At 47.0% G+C, this 8,513-nt stretch overlaps 1 long non-coding RNA gene across 1 annotated transcript; it reads left to right on the top strand.

Moving 5' to 3' along the window:
• Positions 1 to 1,976: 1,976 nt before the first annotated feature.
• LOC139835329 (uncharacterized) lies at positions 1,977 to 6,876 on the top strand. The gene is made up of 2 exons (XR_011751129.1): positions 1,977 to 2,062; positions 6,495 to 6,876. It is a non-coding gene; the product is annotated as an uncharacterized lncRNA (long non-coding RNA).
• The last annotated feature ends 1,637 nt before the right edge of the window (positions 6,877 to 8,513 follow it).

Raw genomic sequence — 8,513 nt, 5'->3', positions numbered from 1 at the left:
TCATTTGTGTATTTATAATAATTATCTCTCGAACAACCATTTGTTCTTCTCAAGTGTATCCTAAATTTATGTCTTGGTTTTTTATCGGATCTCGCCGAAAGGACTTTGAAGTCATTCAAGAATTAAAATCATAAATTAATGTCTTGCAATTTAATTATCCTTCAAGTATATCCTAATTAAAAATGACTAGAAACAACAAAAGAGGTCTAGGAAAGGGATAAAAAAATGGGTGGCTTTTTTGCGCCCTGTGGGATTCGAACTCCTGTGCTGCAGCTATGCCCAAGTGAGTGCAACCACTGCATTGCGGATTCGTTTCTGAATCACAATATGGTTTACAGAACAAAGTGTATGGCGCGCCTGTGAAAAAAAAGTTACCCCGGCGAATTAGACGCTTTCGCCGGTGATAGCTGAACTTGGGCCCACCTGTAAGTGACAGAAACCTTACCGCCGGCGTTTTCACGAATTCGCCGGGGGTAAGTCGACTAGGACTTAGCCAAAAATCCCCCCGCGCCCCGTCGTCCCCAAATCCCCCCTTCGATTTGCCGCCGCTGCCTCCCCCACCGCCGCCTCCTCCGTCGCCGTCGCCTCCCCGCCCTCAGGCTGCTGCGGCTCCCCCAACCCTCCCGCCGGCGCCGCCCTCGCTGGCCACCCGCACCGAGCCCGTCTGGTACACCGTCAAGCGCGGCTTCACCCGCCTCGTTAGCAACCTCAAGCTCGTCGTCGTCCCCAAACCAAACCGCGAGGACCCAGGCAAGGCGCTCAGGGACTGGGATCTCTGAGGTCCCTTCTTCATCGTCTTCCTCGGCCTCACACTGTCCTGGTCCGCATCTGTGAAGGAGGTACCTGCTATCCATCGCTTAGAACAAATCTGAGGTTGTAAGGTTTAGCCGTTTAGGTTCTAGTTATGTGAGACAGGCTTAGAACAATCACTCATATAATGCCGCGTCTAGTTAATTTAGATGGGTGAATCATGTGCTTAATTTAGTTAATTTAGATGGGTGAATCATGGGCAATTATTTGGGATGAATGTCCTGCTAAGCCCCATCCTGTACCAGACACAATCGTTGATTTGGCGCGTGGTGTGCCCGTTTAACTGCTTATGGACAGTATCTGATATGGCAACGGCGTATAGTTTTGCAATTTGCATCTGTCTGTCAGATTTGGTGAGGCAATTCCATGTTTTTCCAGTTAGCTTGTAGGCCAGCGTATTTGCCCCCTTTCAGTGCTTACAGTGCTTACAAAAAAAAACTTTCAGTGCTTACAAAATATGAACTAATACTACTTTAATTATCATGTTAAAAAATAGTGCTTTCAGTTTCACCAACACATCTAGTGGCCTTGTCTTTCTTCTCTTCTCATTCTCAGTAATGGGTTGGCATTACGGTCAGGTGCTATTATCATGATCTTGCTGTTGTTATAAACCTTGATATCTTACAGGCGTAGAAAACTTTGAAAATATTGAATTTGCGTAGTGCTGGCATGTTCTTGATGTTAATAATTACAACTCACTGCCTGGACGCTTAAGCATACTCTATATTAGTGTATCATCCGTGTTATTTGGTTGATATTCACTCCAAAATGAACTATAAGAAGCATTAAAGGGTGAATGATAGCACGTGTGGCCATCTATAATAACAGAAACGATCTTTGCTAGATATTAACCTTGTCAAGCACACTAATTTTTCTCCTAGCTAGCTGGTGGCTACTAACTAGATTTGTGGACTTGAAAAACATTGTCCTTCATGTGTGTAAGTAACATGGTAGCTACTGTAAGTGATTGTGGCGTAGTTCTGAACTTCTGAATTTTTCTAGACATTTATTTTATGATAGTAGCACTTTCTGGAAGCTGTGGCTTGCAGTCAATTTGCTATGTATTCACTTTTTTGCTCCATGCAACAATACAAAATTCACTTGTCTAATATCTGAAATGAAGTCAAAATTAAATGTGGAGACTAAGTGTTGAATTTTCTGAATTGCAGGAACCGCCGTAGGAACCGCCGCAGGAACAAGCTACCCGCCTCTCCGACCTCGTCTTCACCGCTCACTCCTCCAGAAGCTCAAGGTAATTAGAATGGGGATGAATGTGAAATGGCATGAGCTGTTTGCAAATGCTGTGAAATGGACCTGTTTGCATATGCTGTGAAATGGCATATAAATGCTGTGAAATGAGCTGAGTGTATCATGTGCAAATGTCTCTGCAGGTACACATTGAGTGCCAATGTTTTGCCGGAATGTCGATTAACTTCCGTTCCGGCAAATTTCTGGCACTCCGGCATGACCTTTTTTAGCAAAGGTCATGCCGAATTTTCGCCGTGGATTACTGTTAAACTCAGTTTACCAAAGACACATGGTACTGGTCCTGTTACAATCTGAAGCTAAAAACTTGCTAAACACAATAGATTATATAGACTTGTTTCTGCTCAGCTAGCTCTAACAACAAACAAATATATCAGTAGATGACATGAATCTACATCTTCAGGTGCAACCAAGAAGCAGCATGAATATACTGCAAAAATGAGCAAGTAAAATTAATTTGAAACAGCTTCATGTGTATCATACCAAGCTTGTGAGATCACAGTATATGAATTTCTGAATTTGTCAAGTGATAGTTACAGTATATGAATTTCTGAGTATATTTTTAAAATGAACACTTACAGTAGCTTTTGCACTTACAATAGCTTGTGCACTTACAGAAGGTATAGCTAGCGATGTCGTCTTCTGCAGACCCCAACGAAGACGTTGACGGGTCTTCTCAGCGGAAGTTGGATGAGCACTACAGGCTCATGGTCTCGGATCAGCTGGAGGACCTTCCAGGCAGCGATGACGAGTCCTCAGAGGAGGGGGATGATGAGATGGACAACGATGGTGAGGATGAGAGGGGGGCTGCCGACGAGACCACCGACAGTGGCGTTGCCGGGGGTAGCTCGGATACTACTACCGAGGCCAAGAGGAAACGGAAGCAGCGGCGCCCAAACAGGGTCGGCACCACTCGTGACATAATCACCGCGGTGGACGCCAAGACCGGGATTCCTACTGAGCCCAAGCACGTGGCGAAGGGGTACGGCCTCCAACTGGGAGCAATCCTTCGGGACGTCGTCGACGTCAACGAGACGAAACTCCGAACCAAGAAGAAGCAGCATCTGCAGGCCCAACTCCTTGCGCGGCTGCACGCACGGTATGAGTTCCCTGTGGAATACAGGAACGAGGATACCAAGGATAACATCGTGAACAGACGAGCCCTCTCTAAGTTCTCCAAGAACCTCAGCGGTTATAAAACCATGCTGAGGGGGATGCTTGGTGACAATGAGACTTGGGAAGAGATCCAGCGCCACTTCCCGCGGATGACGCTGGAGCAGTATAATAAATTCTTGGAAAACGAGGAGCTCGAGTACACCAAAAGACAATCGACCTGGGGGAAGGAGCTGGCGGATAAGAACATCGGTCACCACAATCTCGGTTGCCGTGGCTTCGAAGGCAAGCAGCCGGTATGGGACAAGGAGGACCAGGCCTACATAAATGCTGGCCTCGAGCCCCCTTTTGCCAAGTACAAAGACCCACTCTTCAGGGCATATCTCAGGTCCCGATACCATCGAGAATTGGCTGGGAAACGTGTCACGAAACCTGATGTGGTGGTGGGAGTTGAGTTGGTCGCCGACGCGAAGGTGATGGCACTAGAGAAAGCAGTGGTAAGCAATTTACCAGCTTATTAATTTGATACTGCTCACCAAGTCCATTACATTCTAAAATTGTTCATGTTACTTCTGGCAGTTGACGGAACAAGCAGCCGCCGAATCAGCTGGCTCCTCGTCCCAGACGTCGACGGGCAAAGTCCCGTGGGACACGCCTTTTATCAGGGGTCTGAACACCGTGAAGGCGCGGCCGCTTTTGGAGAAGCCCCACCGTGTCCCCGGCGCCGGAGGAGGTCACAAGCTTGCCGACTATGGCTTGGACGTGCCCGCAAGCACTAAGGAGTCGCGGCAGGCGCAGAAGGACCGGGAGCACGAGGCTCTGCTGAAAAAGGTGGCCGACTTGGAAACAACCATGGAGCAACGCGTCAGTGCCGAGGTTCAGCAACGAGTCAGTGCCGAGGTTCAGCAACGCGTCAGTGCCGAGGTTGCTAGCAAGGTCGATGACGCGGTGGCCACCAGGGTCAATGAAATCATCCCTGATCTTGTGTTGTCGATGAAGAATTACTTCGCCGGCGGCCAAAAGGGACCGATGCCGGTTATCAGCCTAGGCGCCAGCAACTCGGACAACCGGCCTCCAACTAGACACGCTCAATGCACACCCAACTTGGTGACTCCACCCGCCGGCAATGTGGGCGCTAGAGAGCATTCGTCGGACCTGGGGGGCCACAGTACTAGCCCCTCAGTCACCTGCACGCCTGGCCTCGGTCCTTCAACGCGAGCCGAGCTCGACGCCCTCACGGTAATTAATTTAGTCTCTCAAGCTCTACAAATTAGTTACTTTGTCGTCGCCCCTCTCTGACCTACACATGTTTTCACAGGAGAACGCGACTCCTTGCACCTTGCTACTGAATGTGGACAACAAGTTGAAGGCTGCAGCGAGCGGCAGTGTCATCCTGCCAACACAGCGGATTTTCCACTGCGTCAGGATGGATGATAGCGTGAGCCGGGTTCGCGTGAACCGGTCGTTACCGGGATGCCAAGACCTCCATCCTCCTTATCAACCCCCGGAAACGGAAACCCCGCTCACTCTCGGGGACCTCAAGAATCACATCCTTCTATGGCCGAAAGCCCTAATTCGGCTGAACACCGCCGCCTCAGGTTCGGAGGCAAGCTATGGCATGGTCACTCCTCAGGATGCGACGGCTGCCCCGAGTCCTCCACCGGCTGATGGTCCTTTTGGGCCCGATAGCCAGCCCGACAGTCAGCCCGAGAGTCAGCACGGCAACGCGTTGGACATCGATCAAGCTCCAATCGATACGTTCATCGCTGAGATGGAGGGCGACGGGGTTTCTCCTTACAAGCCACCCGCCGATCGTACGCTAAAGAAGAAGTTGTTCCTTTCACAAGAAACTCCCGAGCAGGAAGACCCTACCGCCTTCACCGCTCCACCCCGAGTTGGGCTTACCCCGAGGACACTCCTTGGTGCGACCACGGAGGGTATGAAACAAAACGCCACTCCCAGTTGCAGTAAGAAGAAGGCCAGGAAGCGGAAGAAGTCCGGAGATGTTGCCGCAAGCAAGAAAGTGGTTAATGACAAGTTGCCGACCCCGTGGAGGAAGATGCATCACCTAGGCCAGCCTATGCTGCCGGCACACATTGTCCAGCAGGTGACGCCCGATATGAGGAGCTTGCATGATGCTGTTCTAATGAAGGAGGAACTACTTCTTCGAGATAGAAATCCCTCGTACCCGATTTTGACGGCCAAGGTGTCCAGTGGCTTTGGCTTTGTCACCACATACCCTGCGGACTTGATGTTCATTCGATATGAAGACATCTTCAGGCTATTGAACATGCAACAGCTCGACCGAAACTTGGTCCGCCTCCTATCGCTCAGCATGGCGCACGATATCGCCATGGAGAACACAGCGGACATCGCTATCATGGACCCCTTCTACATGACTCCAACTGTCGTCCAGAACGAACAAGCGTTTCTGGCGAAGTACATCAAGGATTTCTTGGTGTTAAACAAGGATAAGAAATGCTTTGCCATACCATATTTCCGCGAGTAAGTATTTGGTTACTAGAGTACCCTCTATTACATTCATTCATGAATTTCCTTCATAGTTGATCGAGTATGATGGTTTATTTCCATTTTGCGCAGATTCAAGTACTGCACCCTCCTCCTCTTTCACCCGTATCATTCACATGTCAGTTATCTCGACTCCGGGCTTGATCCGGACAAGGACTTCACCGACCTTAAGTCTACACTTGATAAAGCCCTCAGCGGCTTCATAGCCGAGGTTGGCATCGACAAAATCAGGCATGAGAAGAAAGTGAAAGGTTGCTATGTGTGCAACCACATAACCAAGTTCCCCTGCCTCAAGCAATCGGCGCATGACAATGGGATGGAGGCCTGGTTTGCCATCCTACAGATGAGGTCGATTGTAAGGTCTCAGAACGATCTCTTGTTGCCATCCAGTCTTCAGCGGATGTTCGTGAACATGGCGGACACCACCGATGAAAACGTGAGAGCCGAGTTCCGTGCCATCCAGCGGACCATTTGCACAATACTCTGGAGGGATGTCTGCGGTAATGGTGGCTTGTTCCACTATGGTCCCGCACTTTCTAAGGCCGAGATAGAAGGCCGATTAGAAGATGGATATGACGACAGAACATTCAACACGCTTGAGGGCATCCGTCCCTTCCCGCCGAAGCCGACTTGACTCAAACACTTTTGTCCTTTGCAAATGTTAGTCATAAAACTACTTAAGTAATTTTCATGCTTTTTCTTTGCACTACTCTATGTTATATCTCTCTCTACTAATGTACTAACAACTTTCATTTCTTTTTTATGTGTTTGCATAGATGACGTACTATGTCGTCTACCACGGCAGGGTTCCTGGAGTCTACGAGGACTGGGAAGACTGTAGGAGGCAGGTCCACCGTTTCAGCGGCAACAGCTACAAGGGGTACACCACTTTGGAGGAGGCGGAAACTCGATACGCCAACTTTCGAGCGGGACAGAGGAGGGAGATGTGGAGGACCCCTTTCATCGTGATGATGCTTGTCGCCACCGTCTCTCTAGTTTATTATGTCATTGTTCTTTAGCTAGGCCATCGACACTGGACTTATATGTATTTGTGTAACATGTGCTACTTCGAGTTTGAACCATATGGTCAACTATCTAGTATCTAAACTTGTGTTATTAATGCATGCATGTTATGAACATTTGGGACTTTCTATATAACTGTGTATTCTGTGTATTCTGGTATACTGTGTATTCTGTGTATTCTGGTATACTATGTATTCTGTGTGTATTCTGGTGTATATTTCGAGTTTTATTTTTTTAATCCTGTAAACAATACCACCGGCGCCCCCAAAACTGTACCCCTGGCGAAATTGAAATCGCCAGCGCTACGAGATATTACCCCCGCAAACCGCCAGTGCTAAGTCGTTACCGCCGGCGATTCGGGGAAAGCGCCGGGGATAACGGCAGTTACCACCGGCGATTTGGAAAACGCCGGCGATACGACATTACCACCGGCGAGGTGGTCGCCGGCGAATGCGTAAACGCCGGCGGTAAGGCGTTTTGGGACGCCGGCGGTAAGGCATTTCCTAGTAGTGTTGTTATGCGAGAGCAATTTTCTGGTGTTAGTTCTGATGATGCTGCTGCCCATCTTAATAATTTTGTTGAACTATGTGAAATGCAAAAGTATAAAGATGTAGATGGTGACATTATAAAATTAAAATTGTTCCCTTTCTCATTAAGAGGAAGAGCTAAAGATTGGTTGCTATCTCTGCCTAAGAATAGTATTGATTCATGGACTAAATGCAAGGATGCTTTTATTGGTAGATATTATCCCCCTGCTAAAATTATATCTTTGAGGAGTAGCATAATGAATTTTAAACAATTGGATACTGAGCATGTCGCACAAGCATGGGAAAGAATGAAATCCTTGGTTAAAAATTGCCCAACCCATGGACTGACTACTTGGATGATCATCCAAACCTTTTATGCAGGACTGAATTTTTCTTCGCGGAACCTATTGGATTCAGCTGCTGGAGGTACCTTTATGTCCATCACTCTTGGTGAGGCAGCAAAGCTTCTTGATAATATGATGATTAATTACTCTGAATGGCACACGGAAAGAGCTCCACAAGGTAAGAAGGTAAATTCTGTCAAAGAAACCTCTTCCTTGAGTGATAAGATTGATGCTATTATGTCTATGCTTGTGAATGATAGAACAAATATTGATCCTAATAATGTTCCGTTAGCTTCATTGGTTGCTCAAGAAGAACATGTTGATGTAAACTTCATTAAAAATAATAATTTCAACAACAATGCTTACCGGAACAATTCTAGTAACAACTATAGGCCATATCCTTATAATAATGGCAACGGCTATGGTAATTCTTATGGGAATTCTTACAACAATAATAGGAACACACCCCCTGGACTTGAAGCTATGCTTAAAGAATTTATTAGTACACAAACTGCTTTTAACAAATCTGTTGAAGAAAAGCTTGGAAAAATTGATATACTTGCTTCTAAAGTCGATAGTCTTGCTGCTGATGTTGATCTTTTGAAATCGAAAGTTATGCCTCATGAAAATCATAATAATAAGATTGTTACTACAGCAAATGCCATCCAAGTTAGAATTAATGAGAATATAAGATTGATGGCCGAATTGCGTGCTAGGTGGGAAAGAGAAGAAAATGAAAAAGAAGATAATATAGCTAAAGTTTGGACTATTACCACCACTAGTAATGCTAATGCTACACATGTTGCTGCACATCCTACTAATAATGGTAAAAGAATTGGTGTTAGCAATGTTTCCACTTCTAATGCAAAGCGCGAAAAACTGCCTGAAACTGCTAAAACTG

The sequence above is a fragment of the Lolium perenne genome, chromosome 2 (assembly GCF_019359855.2).
Source record: "Lolium perenne isolate Kyuss_39 chromosome 2, Kyuss_2.0, whole genome shotgun sequence".
NCBI lineage: Eukaryota > Viridiplantae > Streptophyta > Magnoliopsida > Poales > Poaceae > Lolium > Lolium perenne.
This window is presented reverse-complemented; position numbering and strand designations above follow the sequence as displayed.